This window comes from Poecilia latipinna, unplaced genomic scaffold (assembly GCF_001443285.1).
Source record: "Poecilia latipinna isolate Pla-1442-1.1 unplaced genomic scaffold, P_latipinna-1.0 Scaffold1079, whole genome shotgun sequence".
NCBI classification, from domain to species: domain Eukaryota; kingdom Metazoa; phylum Chordata; class Actinopteri; order Cyprinodontiformes; family Poeciliidae; genus Poecilia; species Poecilia latipinna.
Genome location: NW_015113695.1, coordinates 59,714 through 82,069, shown reverse-complemented (window position 1 = coordinate 82,069; position 22,356 = coordinate 59,714). Strand labels below are relative to the sequence as shown.

Sequence of the window (22,356 nt, the reverse complement as noted above, 5' to 3'; positions counted from 1 at the left end):
CAGTTAAAATGACAGAAAGGCCTTCAGATGAATCATAGCAGAGGGAAAGAGTGGCAGCATGAGCACCGCGTACACAGGCATGCTTGGCAGCGCCAAGACCCTCCTCCTGGCTCTGATTGGTTGTTTCTGACAGCAGAGGAGAGCAATGATCTGTCTCACATTAAACTATCGTGACAGTTTGAACAAATAAAATAATATTTATTTTTAATTTTAAAAAAAGCACTTTCTGCAGCTCACAGTAATCAGCTGCTGCGCTCCAGAACCAGAACCAGAACCGGTCTGGGTTTTCTGCCCAGCCCGCTTCTAAACCATCCGGACCTCAGCTTGATTTCCCAGCAGCCTCTTCCTCATCTCCTTCCTCTTCCTCATACGAAACGGCGGTCAGGCTCAGTCGACAGGCGCATCCTGACGAGCACTGCGTCATGAGCCGCTCCGCAGCCGCGACGCACCATGAATAATGATGCTGGCGTGAAGACGCGATGCTTACCGCGGCCAGCAGCGGAGCATCCCGGAGTCTGCAGCAGCAGGGTGGAGCAGGGTGGAGGTCTGCATGCTGCAGCAGCAGCAGCAGCACGGAGGCTGCAGCAGCATGCAGACCTCCATCCTCTCCCTTCAGTCTGCAGAGTTCAGCAGCTCCTTCCTCCTCTCCCTCCTCTTCCTCTGCTCTGCTCAGATAACCAGCAGCTCCTCTGCTCTCCAGCCCGAGCGGCGCTTATCGGTGCTAAACACGCCGCCCCTGGGAAGCTAATTACTGCGCTGGCTTTCTGCCGCTCGGCTAATAACACGAGGGCTGAAGAAGAGCTCAGCCCGAACTTCTCTCTGCTTCTCTGACTTCGGTTCGCTCAGTCCAGAACAAAAACGGAAAGAAACTGGCCTTCATGTCAAAGTCACAGCCAGATATTTTATAAATTCAGTCGGGAAAACATAGAAAGCTTCAAAGGAGGATTAAAAATCTGTTGTGTTTCTTTTTCTTTTTCTTTTTCTTTTTCTTTTCTTTTCTTTTTTTTTTGCAGAATCATGACTTTAAAGGGGCAGAAACGTGTAAAATTGACTCTTTTAAAATCTTCCCGTTATGTCATAAAGTTTTTCTCTCATCGATTCTTTCATTCTTTTCTAAGAAATCCTTCAATCTCCATGGCAACCATTCAGCTGGTTGGACTTAACCCCTTTCCCCTTGCCTTTGACACACAACTCCTCATCCACTCTGCTCCTTCAGACTAGCCAGCAGCAATTAGCAAACAGCTGCTGAGCTCATTATAGAAACTGCTGCTCAGAGCCACACTGGTGAAAACGTTGTTAAAGGGTTAATAGAGGAGCCATGTTGGGATGACTTCCTAGAGGCGCAGCTTCAGAAAGAGCAGGAGTTTCTTAAAGAGACAGAGGCCCAATTTAATCAATTAAATCAGGGAGTTAAATTTATTTTAAATATCTGATTTTATAACAATTGGAGGTCACATAGTTTGTTTATTATGCTATAAAATGGCTCCATATGCCTTTAAAATGCATAAGACATACGTTTTAAGACATTATAGCAAAGAGTGTTGAAAATAAGACCTAAGATTTCTGCACCAGCTGAAGTTTTGAAGGGAAATAAGCAGCTTAATTGGTCTGGAAAGCTTGTTGTGTGAAGACTGAGTGGTTTGTCTTATTGTAAGCAGGAAGTTTATCTGTGGATCTGTGGCCAGTTCTTCTCTGCCTGCTCTGATCCTCATGACTTGTTTGCTGACAAACTCTCTGAATCTTCAGATGTGGGTTTTGTTTTCACCTCAATGAGGCCAAACGAGGTCCGGCATGCTGACACTGAGGAGAACCAAACCCAGTCAGAGGAAACCGGTGATTTATGGTGAGTTAAACTGTTAGAGCAGTTGGCCGGTACTGTCCGGTTCAGACCGGTTCTGGCGGAAACACCGACAGCAGACACGATTCATTGATCTGTTTTCCTTCCAGATGAAAACATGAAATATGTCAAAAGAGAAAGAGATCAGAACGACTCCGAGGAGCAGGAATTCACAAGTTTCTGCATGTATGCGATGATTTAAGATATGGAAGATCTAAGATATCAGGAAATTAAAGATGGAATCAATTATGTTTGCTGTTCAGACCAACATCACAGATTTGACCTTTAACAGTTTCCATTCAGGCTATCTGGAAATGAACCGGCCGCACCTTTCAGATCCAGACCAAATAATTATTTTTACCTGATGCAGCGTCCTCAAATCATCCACCCAGCATTGACTTCTGCTGATTTCACAACAACTTTTATTATTTTCTGTAAAATAAACATGTAAAGAAAACAAACCAGAATCGGAATTTACCTTTATTGATCCCCGATTGGACATCAGTCATTTTGTGGACGAGCTGCTCCAATCTAAAGTGTTAAATATTATTGATAAAAAAAAATTCTAAAGCAAGTGTAGAAGCATAAGTAACCTAATTCTGACCTAAATATTAAACAAATAAAATAAAGAAGCATTACAAGAATTCAGACCCGGATGCAAGAAACAAAATACATACATATAAATAAACACACATAAATAAATAAGATTTAAATTAATTTAAAAGTAAATAAATCACATAAAAATATGCATAATTTTTTTTAAATAAATAAATGTATAATAAAATACTAATAAATATAAAAAATTAAATATAATTAATTAACAATTAAAATACTTTCCAGGTTGCCTGTCATTATTTACAGCGTGGGGTAAATAAGTTCATCAAAGTGAAAACTTCTCTGAGGATGTGATGGTGAAGATCTCATTAGTAGATGGTACAGAGAACACCTGAACACACACACACACACACACACACACGCACACACAGCTGATGGGAAGTTGCTGGATAATTCATGCTTCTGAGGTGAAGCGGTAATTTCCAGGGGTGCCGGTGTCTCTGAGCTCAGCGGCTCATCATGAATGATTAAAACCTAAATAATATTCATATCTTTCACTCATAAATACAACCAAGGCTTAATTCAATCCCACACAGACTACAGGAGGCAGAGAGGAAGAAATTCAGCCCAGATTATTAATCCCTCATCAGGACCGACCGGCTCTGAAGACGGAAGCAGAGGAAACTCCTCCAGAGTTCAACTGTTATTATTATTATTATTATTATTGGGTCAAGAATGCATTAGATTATAAAACATGTACATGTGGTTTATGTGAATAGAGCCACATTCAATAAATCAGAATATAATCCACATTCTAATGACTCATGGTGAATCACGGCCATTGAACACAGAAAAAAGGATATTAATGGGAAAAAACAGAAAGATTTTGAGATTAATCTCTGATTTGTTCTGGGAAAAAAATAAAATAAAAAAAACATTTGAAACTCAGAAAATTCCAAATTTTGTCTTGCAATTTTTTTTTGACTTTTCAAGCTCAGAAATGTCCTAGTCTTTTCTAAAAAAAAAAAAAAAGAAAACTTTTGAACTCAGAAATTTCAAACATTTAATTTTAAACATTAAATTTCTCCAGCAGTCCAAAGTTTAATCCATTCAGCAGCTTTCAGCCTGAATCTGTTTCCTCCTGTTCAAACCAAAGTTATTAACTAATGAAATAACAAAAACTGATTTGAGAAAACATTTTCATTATCTGAAATAGAAACAGCAATCAATGAGGAAAAACTAAAGCTCACTTGAACTGTATCATATGTTTATAACACTAACTAAAACATACTGAAGTTATATAATATCCTTTGTTTTTGTGTTTATGAATTTATTTATTAGCCTTTTGAACTGATGTGAATTTTTTTTCCCCCAAACAAGCGGTTTGCATCCGCTGTCGGTAAATAACAGCGCTCCATTTTCCTCATGGTGGCTATGCTATGCTATGCTACGCTATGCTATGCTATGCTATGCTACGCTAAGCTATGCTGTGCTACGCTACGCTAGTCCACAAAATGACAACAGCAAAAATTTGGAGGAAACTTCAGAGTTGTTCAACAAAATTTTTATTTATTTTTTATCAAGTCATGTAAATCGAAGTTTATGTTATCACAACAATTTAATCTTTATGATTTTTGCACTTAAAATGTAACCAGTGTGAAAAAATCTAAACCTAAGTCATATTTAAATAACAATAACTGATAAAAACTAGCAAACAAATTTAGACTAACTGAACAAAATGAAAGTGAACTATAGTAAAAACCTCAAAACTATTCTAACGTTGGTTTGGATTTAAAGTTTCAGGATCAGCTGAGCAGCAGAAACAACATGATCACTGGCCGTCACTGCTCAGCGCCTGTTTTCAGTTTTCAGTTTTCAGTTTTCCACCTGTGAGTTCTAGTTTCCCCTCAGACGGCACCGAGCGGTTCGGGTCAGGCTGGTTCTGCGCTGACTCCCTGCCGCAGCGCCTTACAGCTTCCTTCAGACAGGAGGATTCCCCATCTTCCAGACATCCATGGAGGAATGAGTCTGTAATAGTAAAACCGGGTTTAATGGATGAGTTTGTTTGTGTTGTTGGTTCTGACCCACATTCGCTGCTGGTCTGCCTCAGAGGACTTGGCTTTGCTTCCCGCGCGGCTTCGCTCCGTCTGGTCTCCTCAAACAAAAGGCCGTTCCTGTAAACAGAGCCATATGCTCTCCAAGCAGCACTTTCCGTTCCACTGGCTACAGAAACAAAAAGATCTGATCTTGTTTTACAACCAGATTCCTGCATTTCATGATTCAAATCTTTGTTTTTGATTCGTTTCTTCCACTCATCAGTGACTTAGCCCGTCCTGTTTATTAATAACCAGATTTAACAAATAAAAGTGGTAAAAATCATTGATGGAGTCGTTTACTAACTGATTACTGCATGTCCAGGTTTTCTTTTTAAAGCGTTAAATGAAGTTTGGCAGCAGATCTTAATAAAACAGCATAAATGAATCATTTATTGTTTTTCTGCATGTAGGACACCAAGTGGCCATGGGCACCAAAACATCAGGTTGGAGAAAAAAATCACTGAAATGAATCATAGCAACAACATAGTTGAATAAAAACGTGCCGAGCATGTTAATAGACACAACGATGTCAGAAGGTAGTCAGAACATTGACAACATTGTTGCTTTGAAAACATGATAAGTGCAGAAGTTACGTCTGTTCTGCTCCAGACGTTAAATAAAGTTAAAGTTTGCTCATCTTAATTTCAGCTTAATGTAAAGAAGTTCTGGTTTCAATAAACTGCTAACGGCGACACCCACCCAGGCGTTTTAACAGCTGAGTGCAGTTATTTAATTTTTTTTTTTTTTTTATAAAGTGAGCCTAAATTTGTTGTAATTTTTCTTCTCTAAAATGGATTTTAAAAAACACTCCAGTTCAAATGTAGCAACTTTTTTTATTGTTTTATTCCAATTGGATAAAAATGATAAATGTGGGTATTTCAAAAAAGAATCTAAAATCAATCGTAGACGTGTTAAAATACATTTATTAAGTTTAGTGAGTAAAAACACAACAGAAATCCTGTTTTTATTTTACCCGTTCCACAGGAAAAACACCAGCTTTTTTTTGTTTTTTTAATAAAACTTCTGTAAATTTGCTTCAGTTTCGCTCAGCTGCATCAATCTTTGCACAGGTGGACCTGTAGTTTCCAAACGTTTTTAGTTGTAGTTATGATATTAATACATCATTTATATATTCTGTGATGCAGAGATAAATTCTGGTGCAGAACAAAAAAAAAAATCCAAATTATTTTGTGTTTCTTCCTCATTTCCTCTGAAACTGAAGCAGCTGCTGATGTTTACTCGTCTGACGGATTCTCAGCTTCATCTTTATACCAACATTATTGAAACAGAGCTGGTAATTGCTGAGGAAACTAAATCGTGTTTGTGATTTTAGCCACATCCTTCAGAAAAGCAGGGCTTGATGTTTCCAGAAGGATTCGTCCATCAGCTGCTCTGTTAGCGCCCGTCACAGTTATGATGTTATGATGCTGAGAAACGACGCGTCAATAATTCACACCCACTTACATGACGACTGGGACTCATCGAATATTAACGAGCCTCATCATCTGTCTGGGTGTTTATAGGGTGTGAAAACTTCGGCTGCCTTCCTGTTTCAGGTTATTTTCTACTCACTTTGTTTAAATAGAAATAAAACGCGTAACTGGGTTAAGGGTCATAGCAGAGCCATTTTAGACCACTGAAAAAAATGTATAACTTTTTTTTCCCCCCCTTTTCCCGAAAATATAATTTGGACCCACAGCATAAAACATCTGACATTAAATCTGTTTGTTCAGTTATTAACCACATGATTTCTATTTCCAGGGCAGCTGCAGGTTTCAGCAAGACAAATTTAAGACTTTTTAAAAAACTTTTTAAATGTCACCTGCAATTAAATTTAAGACAGAAAACTGTAAATATGGAGGATGGCTGGAGGATTCTGCAGCAAAACAATGAATCAAAGCAAAATAATGAAATTTCTGGGGGTTTTGTGGCTCTTGTCCGCAGCTTTGTGCTTTTCCTGCTGCACACGTTCTGCTATGTTAACCCTGTACTGCCAAGTTAAACTATTTTTAGCACAGAAGCAACTAGCCGCATGAGCTAGTGGTAAAAACAAAATTTATCCGGCCCTTTAAATTTACATAAAAGGCTCAACGACAAACAACAATCACTTCCCCTCCTCCAGCCAAGCCAACGATGACGTGCACGGGAAAGCTCTCGTAAATGTAGACACACACACTCACACACGCATACAAACACACACGCAACACAAGAATGTTGAAAAATGTTCAACTTTTATCGCTATAAATTTTTGAATTGGGGAACGGCAGCCTAACAGAAGCATGGTGGTGGCAGCATCATGATGTGGGCTGTTTTGCTACAGGAGGGACCGGTGCACTTCATGAACCGAACAACATGAGAACAACAAGAGAGAAAACTAGGTGGAAGCTATTGAAGCAAAACGTTTGGTCTGAGTCAGACAGTTCAACGATAAGTCTGCCAAATTCTGACGAGATCAATGGAAATATTGGAAATTAATTTCTCTGGTCTTCAGCAGACACCTCTGTTATTTTGATTTGATTAAGTGTGAGGATATCGTTCCTGTTCCAGATGTTCTCCAGCTGTGCAGAGACGTACAGATGTCATTTTCTTCTGCTCATTTATTTTAATCTTAATGCCAGTTCCTCCTCTTTAATCCTCATTAGTTTTATTGTTTGTGAAATCCTTTAATCGGTCTGCGGCGTTGTTGGCCGCATTGTGCAGCCGTTTGCGGGGAGGTTGTCATTAGTGACGCAGGGATTTATGTAACCATTAATTTGACTGTTTTAAGCAGAGTGTTTTAATTGCCTGGGAAAGATTTTCCAGCTGCTGAGAGGAGAAGAAAGCGGCGTGAGATGGCAGCTGCTGGCGCTTTGCTCGGCTTCGTGAGAGCTGGACAGGAAACCGGAGTTTTCTCTGCTTCTCTGACACAACCACTCGTTCATGTTCTCAATAATTAAATCTGGTTTGACTCTGAAAAATTACCGTCAAAACAATTTCAGTTCATATGTGTTCTGACTGAAGNGGGTGAATATTTATCTTACTTATCAGCTCATTTTTTTAACTGATTAGTGAAACATTTCCTCAAAAACATTCAGAGCAGCTGAATTTTTGGATTATGATTAAAAAAAAAATTAACACATTAAACTGTGAAATAACTGTACTAATCAGCTGAAGCTGCATAATTACATACATTGCATAGAAAGACATAAACATTTCAGAGTTTGATATTAAATTAGACAAAATGTTTCTGTTTTCCAGTCGGTTAGGACGAACTAAATGTTTCCTACTTGCTAAATACCAGAATAACATAACATGTCATTATAAAGTCTAACTTATATATCAGAATTAGCTGAAATGCTACAGTTAGCTAAAATGTTGTCACTATGTTGGCTAACATCGACTTATTTCATTCTGTGTCAGGTTTCGCTTATATATCAAAATTAGTTCAAATGCTAATGCTATTAGCATTTCAGCTAATATTAAACCCGCTGACTGAAATGCATTTAAAACTTCAAACAGAAACATTTAATAGTGAAACAGCTTTACGACGCCTCCAGTGGAGTCCTGCGTGGTTAACAAGTTCAGTTGGAGTTTTAATCATTTAGTTTGTTAAATAAATATTTAGTTTGAAGCTATTTCGTTTATAAACAAAAATATTTAGCTTGCTAGTTAAATATTTAAACTTTGACATTTATAAATGTATGAATAAAATGGAGAAAATGTGATTTTGAAAAACGAACCACCACTTTTTCTCTTATGACTAAATGAACCAAATTATTTCTGTAGATCTCTGACAGGTTGAGGCCTCAGCAGTGAAGCTCTCATTTCTCCTCATGTTCTTCTGCAGCCGAAGCCGACCGGGTCGTCACCATCAGATGTTTCTAAAGGCATCCTGAACTTTTTCCTCCTCCATTTCTTCTTCCTGCGTGTTTAATTTAAGCTTGCATAGCTAAATCTGACTCACTAAATCTAATCTGATTTCACGTCGGACCTTTAGATTTACTTGTCAAACGGGTGCGTTCAGCCCTCCTTGTAGTGTTTATGCACAAATCAGGTGTTTCTTTAGCAGAGGTAAGTGGCTGCGGGGCGTTAGAGGTCATGATTAGTCAGAAATCATGGCAAGCTGAGAGAGTTAAAGACGTCGTCGCGGCGCATCGGCTGGGTTTGCTGTGCAGGATGAAAGGAGGAAAGCGTTTGCTGGTGAGATTGCGGCGCTGCACAGCGCAGGGATTAGGCCAGCCTTGAATTTAAAGGGGGTGTGGGGGGTTTGCCTACAGGGGGTGGCATGTTGCTATTTATGGAGAGAGCTGCATAAACTGAAGCTTTGTGTCTTGCAGGCATTGACTCAAGAAGAAGAAAAAAATACCGCAGTGCAATTATGCATGAAGATGAAATGAGCTCAGATGGGGTTTTTTTCTTCCACCTACTCGTCTGTTTCATTCATCAGGAAGAAAACAAAGAATCAGGAGAATACGGCTTAATTTGCTGCCTGATTACAAACACTCATCAGCTATTGTTGTCAGGTTCCACTTCCTGGTTCTGAATCAGCACCATTGTTTCAGGAAATGATGGGAACCTGTAGCGGCTCATTTTCAGCGTTTTTACCTTCAGGAGCCTCTGAGCTTTCATCCAGCAGGCTCCCAGTCTGAGCGCAGAGAAACCAGTTACACACCAGCAGGGCAGACTGGTGAGGCAGGCGGAGGGTTCTGATCCAAATGGTTCGGACAGCATGGCACCAGACCCGATTCCCAACACTGATCCTGGATTCAGAGAGGACCAAACCTCACAGGTGACGCTGCGTAGCAACAGTTTCACTTTTTAAGGAGCTTTAAAGTGAGGAAAGTAAAACTATCCATTTTCCCAAGATCACAATGTTTACTGTTTATGGATGGATGGATCCATAAACATCACTCCGTCCGTCCGTCTATGATTAATAATTTGATTTTTCTCAGCATCAGAGGAAACCAGTTAGCTTTAGCCTAGCGTCTCTTAAACTGTTGAATCTGGTCAATAATTTACTGCACTGCTCCTTTCACTTTGAATTAAAATATTATTATAAAGTGTCACTCGTTCTGTCTTGTCTTCTCAATGTGATAAACACTGAATAAAGAACAAAACTACACACACACACACACACACACACGCACACAGAGTTCATGTTAATGTGAAATATTTATGTTCATCATGTTTTCACAGCTCCTGTTCAGATTCAGTGAACATTATTTTTACTGTCACTGTTCTAACAGATGGATTTGATCCAGTGTAAGTTTTGGTTTCTAAATAGTTTTACCTGAATTTGATTATTTATTGAAGCACTTAAACTTTAGTTTTCATATTTTTATTTTCACTCTGAAGCACCGTGTGAATGCTGATGGAGAGAGGATCTGTGAAAGTACAATTTACAATTCAGCTAATTCCTGCGTGTGAAGTTACATAAATACATTTTCATTCAATGAAACATGGAAAGTAGTTCAGTTGTTCAAGTTTCAGTTCTAATTCAGTCATTGCAGCGAACAGCTGAAATAATAATGATTAATATTTCAGTGTTAAACTGGAAGCAAATTAAATGAATGGGATCCAGAATCAGATCCGGACCTTTGGGAAAGTTTCGTTCTGACTCTTCCTCAGGTAGAATCAGTGAATCACACTGAGGAAAACTGCAGAACCTGAACGGCCAACAGAACCAGGATAGTTTCTAGACTGGGAACCCAAATGTCTCAGATGATCGTCAGTATTCACTGGACTCTGATCATACAGTCATGCAGGACGATCCAGGTCCAGATCCAGGTCCGGGTCCAGATCTGGGTCCAGATCCAGGTCCTGGTCCTGGTCCAGATCAGGGTCCAGATCCAGGTCCAGGTCCTGGTCCAGCACGGTTGTAAGCAGCTGCAGTAAAATGAAACCATATTCACGACTCTCTGAGCTTCTTCCATAGACGGTCAGCATGTGTTGCTTTGAGGCTTATTATTATGACCAGGGGGAGATAAACGCTTTAATAATAATTCCCCTGGTGATTCTCCTTTTCTTAAAAATTAATGCTGTTGCTTCTCTTCCTTCAGTAAATAGGCGGTTAATTTTGAATTCCTCCTTTGTGCATTATTAAAGGCATAATGAGCCGGTTCCATGTTTCTCATTGATTTGGTTCATTTAGTGGCTGTATTTAGACCAGAGGAGGAGGATCTTCATCTGAATCTGACTGGACCAGAACCGGACCTGACAGAGCAGAAACCGGCTGCCAGTGAAACAGACATGAGGATTGTTCATCATGTCGCTTTATTTCCACAGGAGTAATTAATAATTTCATCTATAAGCCCCGGCTTATCCCCCCCTTGATTTAATACTAAATGACTGTAATTACTGCGTATTATGCTGTTAATGGAGCTGATTCATTCAAATCGACTGATTTAAGGGTTAATCAGCTGCCATGAAGAAGACGGCCCGCACACCCTGTCTGTGTGCAGAGACGGGTCACTTCTAACAAGCTGTTGGTGTTTGTCATTTATTTCATTTAAAAGTGGTTAAAGGTCCTCGGTGGGGAACATGAAGACACTTTTTACCCAGAGCGTTTAGAGCGCAGAGTAAAGTTTATTTTTTTTAAAAACCCAAACATTGTCTGGAAAATGTAAAACGTGGATAAATGCCTGCAGCTGAATAAACCAGTGACTGACTGATATCTAAATGTTTGCCTGTATGAAGGTTTTTTGTGATCATTACATTGATTAATGATGAAATCACAGATTAATACATCAAGTCCAAAACTGTAAATATGAACTGTGTCTGCAGATGGGTGCAGATTATTGTAAGACAGAAACTTTTCAGACATGTAGGCAAATATCCATACACAGCCTGGATAAGTGGTCAAAGTTACGGCGTTATGTCTGGATACCCTGCAGAACCCGGGTTTATGGCTGTGAACCCAGAAAAGGTGACGCAGATCATATTTGGTTTCTGAAGAAGACGAGAACAAGACGCCATGTTGGTTAAGACCTTTGGCCTGGTCCTGACTAAAGCCTCTTCTCCATGAAAAAGAATCTCTCTGGCTGGTTAAGGTCTGGTTCGGCTGCCTCCTCCACCACGGGTGATGAACGGTTTGGACCTCAAGGGTTGGCCATGGAGTCATAGATCTGCAGCGTACTGCGCTTACTATGATTTCAATAGGTGAGTTCAGTCTGCTGCCAGGTCCAGGTTTTACCCCCTCTGAGGTGGTTCTAGGAAACAATGTCTGCAAACGGATCTGGAACCGGAGGATTCGGCAGAGATGGCGCCTGAGGCTTCAGAGGACTCTCTGTTGACTCTTTACGGTTTAATTACCGACCGGTCTCCGCTGCAGACACAGAAACTATTGTGCCCAAAACGAGAGCAGCTGTTAGTTTGTGGCATCGATGTGAGTCACGCAGCTAGTTTATCTGCCGCCACGCACACTTTGGCTGCAGGAGGTCATTTAAATAAACACTAATTAGCATTATTCGTACGGAGCTCCACTCCTGCAGCAGCGTCAGAGTCCTGATGAGCTCCTGGAAACACGGCTGCAGCTGCAGGTGAACCTCCTGCATGCAGACAGCGCCGCTTCACTGCGTCACACTGTTAGTCAAACCAATCAACAGTTTGAGCTACAGTTGAATAATTAAATGAATTCTCGTGTGTTTGTGAGCATTCAGGAGTCGATGCTGCTCAGCGGTGTTTAATGGGACCAGCGACTCAAACTGGAAACCATAATGAGAAACGATTCATCATTTAATGTGGGCGGCCTGTCACACTGCGGACCGCAGCAGCAGCGCCTGATGCTCCAGGAAACATTTCAGCTCCCATGTCCAGAGTAATGCAACCTGTGCTGCAGACAGTTAGCAGAGAGATGAATGGAGCAGTGATGCATTGTGGTTACTGATCTAAACAATCTGAGCAGGATGAAAGGTTCATGAGGAGCAACAGGTGCTTCACACGTTTTAATGTGTGAAGCAGAGTTTTTTCCATATTCAGTAATAATCTCTCTGAAATATCAAAGTGGGAATTAAAGTCTGTCAGTGAAAAAGGCAGTGTAATTGGATCATTTTGTCTTATTGGTTGTCTTTATTTTTTACTTACTAAACCTGGGACTTTAACAACGTTAACTTTCAAGAATTAATCAGTTCGATTTGAACACATTTTTGTGTGTTTCCAGTATTTCCGTAAATCTGATCCACAGTGACATCACTAACAGCGATGAATCCTCTGGTCCCACTGGGTTTTCATTTCTGCTTCTAGCCGATCTGATTGGACCCTTGGTCAGACTATTATTGTGTTCAAATTGTGCTAAAAGCAGTTAGCCCATCAGCGAAGTTATGCTAGCCTTAAATAGCATCTCAATGGTAACGTAGCAGTTAAAGCTAATGTTAGCTTCCACAGTCATATTTCTAAAGAAGTTCCATGAATGATCAGGACTTCCTGAAACTTTAATCAGACTCTTTAATCTGATGGTAAAAGAATCTGAAGAACAGATTTAAAACTTTAAATGTTTTTGTTATTCAGCTCATATCAGTATTTATTCAATAATTTAGCTGCAAAAATGGTTTTTGAATTGAAACTGGGGCTGTGTAGCATGTAATTTTGATTAAAATTTCTATTGAGTTTCACCACTACTATTTATATTTTTCTTCTGAAATATCTGCATTACATTGAATTGTGTAAATACAAGGTTTGGCCAGCAGATGGCGGCGTTAAAAAGTTGTCTCCGCTAGTTAGAGATCATGTTTGTCATAAAGACGGTGTGATTTTGTGAAGGTCATCAACTGGTTGAAATATATTGGCAAAAATAAAATGTGAAGTAGTCAGTGTTTCTTAAAGAGCCGGTGCAGAAAACCTGACGAAGACGCCACACTAACAGCTTATGGACTATTTTTAATAAGTGTGCCAAGAAAGCCAAAGGAGAAGAAAGTCTGTGATTATAATCCATTGTGGGAATCCTTTAATAAGTTCCATGTTTGATTTAATTAGGACCTCTGTGTGTTTTTGTAAAGTAATTCGTTTCTCTCTTGTATTTATATGATTGAGTTTAATTGCTGCTACCTGCTTGATGTCTGCCATTTATTTCCTGTTCCGTTGATTTGTGCTTCCTCAGATTGTCTCCTGTTTTCTAAATTAGCCAGCTGTACTGAAATTACCTCTGATAATTTGCTAATGTGATGTCAGCGTGTTGTCACTTAGCCGCTCCTCAGAAAGCAGCCTCGCTCTACACACTCGGCTACAAACCAACATCTGAATGCGGCTGCAGGAAGGAAATGTCTGCAGATTAGATTGCAGACAGAAATACAATAATGTCATGAATAACCTCGTGATGGTCCAATATTCCACCTGATAATCTGAGTTTAATGTTGTTTGCTTCCATGAAAGCAGTTTTAGGAAAGATTCAGATGTGATTTACACCACCGTCTGAGTTTTTCATGACTTTTTTTATGACTTGTAAGTTTGCAGAAATGAACACAAAGCGCATAAACTATGGGAGTTACCAACAGTCTGCTGAGTTTTACTAGGAAATGCTTTGCTGCTATATAACTGAGATGTTTTTTTTACGGTAGAAAACATCATTTACAATCACATCCAGTCTGACTAAACCAAAGACTGAATCTACATTTTGATCATTGTTTTGCTTTTTGTCATAATTTCCTTGTTTCTGTCATTTCTTCAGCTGCTCCATTGCTCTGTTGACTGCTGGTTGCTTTCACCTGCTTCCCATCAGCAGTTCGAGATATGCCCCATTTCATCAATAATAATAATAATATTTGTATTTATTGTATGCACTATCTATAACTGTCTCTTCTAAATTCAACACATGCTTGACAGAAATTTTTATTTTTTTAATGTAGGAAGTTAGGGAGTTAAGATGAAGCACAATGGGATTAACACAGCAGCAAATTCACCTGATCAGCAAAAAGGAGAGAGAGGGTTTTGGAGTGGCCTACTCAAAGTCCAAACTTAAATGAAAGACTGTGAGGGGAGCTTAAACCAGTTCAGGAAAGGGTCCAAATTCCTCCACAGAGAAATTAAAGACTTGTTGTTTTTTTTTATGTTCTGAAGAATATTTGTCTGCATTCGCATCAGTCCAGTTCAGTCCGCTTTAATCCCACTCCAGTCCATTTGTCTAGAAAGTCCGGTTCGGTTGGTGAGGTGTGAATGTTAATCGACCTCTGACCTCTGGTCCTGCAAACCTCGGTCTGGGTTCAGTTGAAGTGAACTCTGGTTCGGTTTGAATGTATATATAAACACCAAGTGGAGCAGAGATGGTTCCAAAAGCAGGAAGTGACTATGGCATTCTGGGTAAATACAAGCAAGACAATCATGTTAGCCTAGCGCTAGCAGCAGAAATGACTCATGGTTTTTAACCAAAGACTAAAGAGAAATCCTCCAACCGCTAAAATCGCCGCACCATTTCTGTTTCCATTTGGTGAAGAAGGAAATTTTTGTGTTTTTTCCTTCAGTGGTTCTTGGTGCATCGCCCCCACTGGTGAGGAGGGGAACAAGTTGGTTTGACTGAGCAGAGAGAAAGAGAACCACAGCAGCTGAAGATGGAGGAGATGATGAAGTTCTGGTTCCGTAGTTTACCAGAAAACACCCTAAGTGTGAGAAAAACCCAATAAATCTGTGAGGGGAATGAATACTTTTTCGTGATGAACTGTGACGTCACAAACAGCTGACAGAAGCTCCTGTCTGACCAACAAACCCTGATAAAAGCGCATTAACGTTGGTAGCGCAGGCGCAGTAGGCTAACAAAGGCAAGATGAAGCAGATGTAACCTTTCGGTGCTGCTCTGTCGGGACAGAAAGGTGGGCTGCATACAAACAGGTTAACCTTCTGAAGTCACATGGTGTTGTTGTTCAGCAGCTCCACAGTGAATCATAGCGTGAGTCACACTCAGCACAATAATGATGCCTTTCATTCTCCCTCAGCCCACCTTCGCCTGTCACAGAGCAACCGAGAGCATGGCGCATGAAAGGCTGGAGTTCAGAACGATGGATGGAGGAGGTGCTGCAGCGACGCTCACCGCAGGGACGCCACACTTCAGCCATCACATCTGAGGCAACAGATTTAACAGTCTGGCCTTGAGCCGGACGTTAGGGAGGCTAACCCACAGAGGCTGGGTCACACCGAAAACAAGCGCTGCTTCAGGAGCTACTGAGGAAACCATGAGGTCATCAGACTGCTGGCTCATTTCAAAACCTCACGCTGATATTAGATGTTATTAACACGATGAACTTAAAGAGAGCAGCCCCACCACACTACGACTTTGTGAGTTCACTTTATTTCTGTTAGATTTGATGATTCTGGCGTAACGCCAGTAAAACAAATCAGAATTCAGATTCTCTCAGAAAATGTTAATATTGCATCTGACCAAGATCAAGATGCTCTAAGAGAAAGTTGAATGGAAGGACAAAATGTGACAGAAACATGTGGAGGAGCAGCAGAGATAACTGCAACCTCCAGAGGACTGGATGTTGCGCTCGCTCAAGAGTTTGGGACAAAATGGCAGAAGATGAACAAATTCCTTTGGCTGAGAGACGAGAGACCAGAGACAAAACCTGGTCAAAACAACGTCATAACCAGCTGGTTTACTGTAGCTCTTAACTTTCTTATGGAGGATATCAGTGGCCATGTTGGGAAAGACCATAGCATAGTCTACCAAACCATAGCAAAGATTACTATAGCATATCTTAGTACAGCATAGCGTAACCTGCCGCTAGCTGTAAAGCAGCAGAGAGAAGCCTCTCTCCCTCCTCTCCACACTAACTGAGGTTCTTGTATTTTTCTGAGGTCCGACTTCATTCAGCCGCCTCGGCGATCCTGACCCAGAGTGGAGGGGGGGACTCGGTGAAAATGTTTCCCTCAGCAGGTCTGTAACATCACATCTCCTGGGCTGTATCAAAAGCTACATGCCATCACCAGAACAAGCATATGTGAGGTAAAGTTAATAAAGCCTCGCTTCCTGGAAGCCCGTCTTGAATTTCAAGGATGTCGGCAGCAAACAGCCGCTGGAGGAAGGAGCGGCTCAGGTTGATGGGAAAACAGGCGGCGGCTCTGGGTACAACAAATGAATCTGGTCCCAGCAAATGTCATGAGTGTGAGTTCAGAGAGGAGGCCGTGTGTGTGTGTGTGTGTGTGTGTGTGTGTGTGTGTGTGTGTGTTATGGGCTTTAAGGCAAGAAAAGGCTATTTATCATAAACCACCAGCACCGCTGCCTTCTTACAGCGCAGAGTTCCTGCGCCTGCAGCAGCAGCTGATTACAAATAACAGAGCGGCTCTCACACGCAGCCGCATACCTGCACACACACACACACACACACGCGTACACGTAAACAAACACACACACACACACGCGTACACGTAAACAAACACACACACACATAAACACAGCCAGCAGGCAGCAGCCAGAGGAAGAGGAGAGCTGCTACAAAGGCCACACTGGGTCTGCTGGTGGCTGTTTGAAACCACAAACTGATGCAGCATCTGTAGCATCAGAGCTAATCCTGCTGCAGCACAAACATTTCACCTGTTTTGTGTTCTCATTCATTTCTGGCCTGCAGAAGGCGCCGCTTCAGTTTGCTCGTTGGTTTATCGGACTCAGATCAGGTTTGATTTGAGCCATGCAAAAGCCACAGAGGTTAGTCTGTTTGATGTGACGTATGCTAGGTGTTAGCAGCGTTAGCTCAGTCAGAACAGTAGTTTTTGTGCTATAAGTATCATCCAGCAAATTCAGTTTGAAATAGCAAAAATGAAAACGAGGAGGAAACGGATGAAGAGGAGACATTTGGGAGAAGAACCTGAGTTTGTGCTGCTGCTGCTCCAGTTTATGACTCTGTTAGCATCGGGATCAAAATGATCAGATTTCTCAGATAAATTAGCGGATTAGCAGAGCTGTTAACAGCTGATGATGTCATCCAGGACGTGTTGCTGTGGAATATCGGACTTTCAGTTGTAGCTGTTAGTTGTTAATAGTTACTAGTCTTCAGTCAGAAGACTACTGCTGGAGTTTTCAGACAGACGCTTCTTTAGTGTCTTTGGAAGACTGACTGCTACTGGAGGAGATCCTTCCCGTCTTCAGCATCAGACGTGGATGTTATGATGACATTTAATTTTCCTGAGATAAAATATTTTAAATTGAATGAGATTAATTTAGGAACATTTTATGCCTCAGTGACTCAGAGTTAAGTTCTTAAAAACCTTTTTGTCGTGATCATTGGTTGTTTTTTCATTTCTTCTGTATAGCATCTTGACTGTTTTATTGTATTTATTTCTTAGTCTATTCTTTGTCTTCAGTTTATTTGAAGCATTCATCTCTTTGTTTTAAGTATCCTCGTCTTCCTCATTTTAGTTTCTGTGTTGTTCCTGATTCTTGATTTCCGCCTCAGTCCTTCACCTCCTGAAAACATAACATTTTCCTCTGAACGTAATCAGAATAGAGGAGATAAAAAGAAAAAAGCCCGCAGCACTACCGATCAACACCACCTTCAAGGATTTATATTATTCTAACTTTTCAGGTTTTATTCATTCCAGTTGCTTTTTTGTTCACCTTCTTGCTTTTATTTCACACTTTTTCAACCATTTACAGATTTCATAAGAGCTTAAAAAAAACAGGAAGCCAAGAATTTGAACTGCCAAGTGCTGCAGAAAAATAGCATGTTGGGTTTTGTTGCTTTTGGTCTTCCGGGTGACAAACCAGCACACCTTGGCATCCAAACACCTGCAACGTGTCTGCAGTTCGGGATTCCCTGACAGCAGCTCAACAGCTCTGAGTGTCACCCTGATGTGAGCAGGAAAACCTGCTGCAGCCATCCATCTGCTCAGCACCGCGACAACATGGCAGCAGTCCACACACACACACACACACACACACACACACACACACACACCTCATTTATACAGGTACAGCTTGTCAGTTCATTTTACATTTTTCTAAAACCTTTCTTTGTAAAATAATAATAAAAAAAGTTACATAATTTAATTCGGTTTATGTGAAAATCAAATAAAGTGCAAACTGCTTTGGTCCAACTTAGACACTTTAATTTCGAACCAGTTTTGTCCAAATTAACACTAATTCAGTTAATTAATTTTAATACAGTTACAAACAAACAGATTTATTCCTGCAGAGTCATTTCATGCCTGTGAGGTGTTATCTATGTCGCTTACATCTGGCTGCTGGTTCTCCTTTTAATTAGTTGTTATACTTTATTTTACTGCTGTTTTAATAAATTTAAATGAAAACTGCCATAAATGTTTAAAGTCGTTCTTATCTTCAATTCTTCTGCAGCTCCTTCGGTAGTTTAGTTTTTTTAAACTTCTACTTTTCTAACGTCTGGTAGCAGCCAGCTGGACTGCAGTGCATACTATTTAACGCTGCTGCGTGTGTGCGTGTGTGTGTGCAGGCGTGTTGGGAAACACTCAGCCACACTTTAAATATTATATATCCGTACTTCTGCAGCAGATGATGAGTTTTCTGTTGTTTTCCGAGTTTCAGTCGTTCCATAAATCAGAGTAAGGAGGCTTCAGAGCTGCTTGTGTCGGCAAACCACTTCATAGGAGATGTATGCCTGTCGTCCTGATAAATGTGTTTGCTTCATACTGCTCAGTCACAGCAGACCTCTGAAATGTGCTCTGACAGCTGCACCGCCACTCAGCACCAACCTGGCAGCTGGAACAGCAGATTCAATTTCCCCTCTAATGTGAGGAGCCGGAGCGTCTGCAGGAAGTTTCTCTTCACGGCTTTAAGAGCGAAGAAGATCGCTTCAGTTTCAGCATCTCTGCTGGTCCAGAGCAACCAGACGACATGCAACGCGTTGCTGCTTCCTCTCATCCACGCAACGGTGGCTAATCTGTTGTCGTTACTTTCAGAATAAAAGCACACACGCAGCAGAAATGAGATGTTTCCATTTTGTTCCTGTGCGTTGCAGTAATCTGCACCGAATCCTGGACTTCCGGAGTGTTTGCACTCTGTGAGCAGCAGCAGCTGCTCCGCATGAAGCTGCTGATCCGCCACTTGTGCTCTGAATCTGTTTGCAAACATTTATTTTTATCGATCAGCTCGTGGAAAGTTTAGTCTGGAGTCTGGGAGGCATTAGGAGGCGTTCTGAACAAGCCAAGACGGCGTTTTATTTCATCTTCTGTCTGAGCTGTTTATTCCTCTAAGAACTGGAGCCAACAGCACACAACACCAGGCTTGGTGACGTCATAAATATGCAAACACGATGAATCATTTGGAGACTCGATGGGACAAAAATGGTAAACAATTATTTGGCGTAAAAAAAAATTGTGCAAGCAAAACTTTGATGCTGGATTTTTATTCGCCACAAAGAGGCGAAAACATGAAAGTTTTCCTCTCCGTCTGACTGGAGATAAAAATGAATAAGAGAATCTGTAATGTTTCTGATTTCACTTGTTTTTGTTTCCGTCTTATTCCGAACCGTTAGAGTCTTCAGACGATTCGGTTTGGCAGAGGTGATCAATCAATCGATGAAATCGATAAGAAGTCGGTATAAATATCGGGTCTTAACTCTCTCTCTCTCTCTCTCTCTCTCTCTCTCTCTCTCTCATAATTACTCATTTTGAAAAGGTTCTCCACCTGCAGGGAACAGCAAACCTCCGGATCAGCAGAACCGGTGCCAAGCTTCAGCACTTTCTGCCTCACATCTCCTCCTCCAGTTCCACGTTGTTGAGCTGCAGATTTGGACCAACACGTTTCTCCTTAAGCTGCTGGTGATCACCTGACACTTTGACCTCGTTACTTAAAGGAGAAGCGTCCACTTTTTGGCAGGAAGAGTTTCTTTTCCTTCCTCTGAGTTCATTAAAAACACCAGGAACATCTGAGGACGAGCAGAACTCGTCTCCTCTGTGGAAAGCTTCAGGACATTTGGCACCAGGAAACATCCACAGCTTCACCAAACTTCAGGTCGTTTTGTTTCTTTTTACCATGAAAACACTGCACATGATGTTCTTAAGGAGGGTTTTACCAACAGCTGCATTCATCATCATCTCCAGCAGAGTGTCATCCAGCTCTACTGCAAGGTTATTATAAACTAAAACCAAATAACAAAAGCTGAAACTGAGAAAACGTTTTTATTAACTCCATACATAAAAACAGTCACTATGGGGAAAAACTTACATACATTTATAAAACATACTTGACTTATGGATATAATACCCTTTGTTTTTGTATTTGTTAATCTTGTTAGCCTTTCAAGCTGATGTGAAATCGATTTATTTTCTCCACACAAGCAGTTCACACCAGCTGTCGGTAAATTATTGAAGAATCTAAAATCTGGCTTTAATCCTTTTGTTTTTGGTAATTTCCTGATTTATTTTTTTATTTTTAAAGGAATGTAGAAAGTCGTTTAAACACGAGAAAATAACCTTGGAGTTTCTGAGTGAATGTTCAGGACCTCGCCTCTCCCTCAGGGAGTTCCACCGGGCTCTATTCTCAGCCCTCTACTTTTTGTGATTAATTTATCACCTCTTGAAGTTATGTTTATAAAGCATGACTCTGTTTTTTTATGCTGATGACTGCAAAATGTGTTTCCCTTTAAAGCAAAACAGATCCACCTTTGTTCAGTCTCTCCTTGACACCTCAGTGTGTCATGAACGGTGTAGTTGATGGTGAGGAGATGAACGCAGAGACCCAGGTATGATGGTGATAATAAAGGTTTTAATAGTGACAATAATCCACAAGCAACAGTCCAGGACAGGCAGCACGGGAAAGAACTAGAGCACACAGCTAGCTACCGGTAGCACTGTCACGAAGTCTGATGCGGCGCTTAGTTGGCCAGGACTTAGCAGTACAACTGGCCAACTAGACAAACTGAGACAATAGACAAAGACAACGACAAGGACCCGACGAGGAACACAGACAACTGGTGGGTTTAAATACACACGGGGTAATTAAGGGAATGAGACACACCTGGGGAGCAATCAACGGGGAGGACAGGACAGAGACTCACAGGGAAACAGGAAAACATCGAAAACTCAAAACGCACAGAAAACCACGGATCATGACACAGTGTGTTTCTTTCACAAATATGTGCAAAATTGTATTCAATTTTGATATATCGCTATTCCATTAATGTTGACAAAACACAATTTTGCAATTGCAATTAAATAAAAAACACAATTTAAATCACATGTGAATAAGTTTGTTAACTAATACACCATCAGCCTCCTACTGCTTTCTGTTGTCTTCTTCTTTGTGGTTTTCACCAGTAGTAACATTTTTATTGGAGCCCTCTTTGGTTGATTACAAGTTGTTTTTTTTGTAGTTATTTATTAATTTGGTATGGAGTGAGACATTCCTTCATGCTGCATGTAGTTATTGTTCTGAGATGAAGAATTTCAGATCAAAATGTTTTACTGTTTTTTTTCAGTTGGCGTAAAGTCTGGGCTGAATTTCTTCTGTTCAGGATCTTCTCTTTGTTTTCTCTTTTGTGGGGATAAATGTTGAAGGTTAGAAATCACTCAGATCAACATGTTCTCTGTGTGGAGCTGCAAACTAACGCCACACGTTCTCATTACTTTAATTAGGACATTTTAGAAACCTCAGCGGGGTTTCATCTGGTTAAATAAAGGAGACAAAACAGAAGAAAGGCGACAGGAGAAAGACAGACATATGGATCTGTCTACGTCTCAGTCATTAAAACGTGCTTTTATTTTGAAACTCAAATTACTACCACCAAACAGTCTAAACACGTCAAGATTACAAAACAATGCATTACTGTTCACTAATGCTCCAGCAGCCTCCTACTGCTTCCTGTTGTCTTCTTCTTTGTCGTTTTCAGCAGTATATGATGTTTTTGTCATATGTTTTTGTCAGAATTTGACAAAAACGTCATATTCTGCCCTAAAATATTTTAAGATTTCAGTGTAAAAAATGTAGATATG

General features: G+C 40.6%; 1 long non-coding RNA gene across 1 annotated transcript; it reads left to right on the top strand.

The window, feature by feature from the left end:
* Positions 1-8,381: 8,381 nt before the first annotated feature.
* On the top strand, positions 8,382-9,533 carry LOC106959431 (uncharacterized). The gene is made up of 2 exons (XR_001427346.1): positions 8,382-8,667; positions 8,805-9,533. It is a non-coding gene; the product is annotated as an uncharacterized LOC106959431 (long non-coding RNA).
* Positions 9,534-22,356: the final 12,823 nt, after the last annotated feature.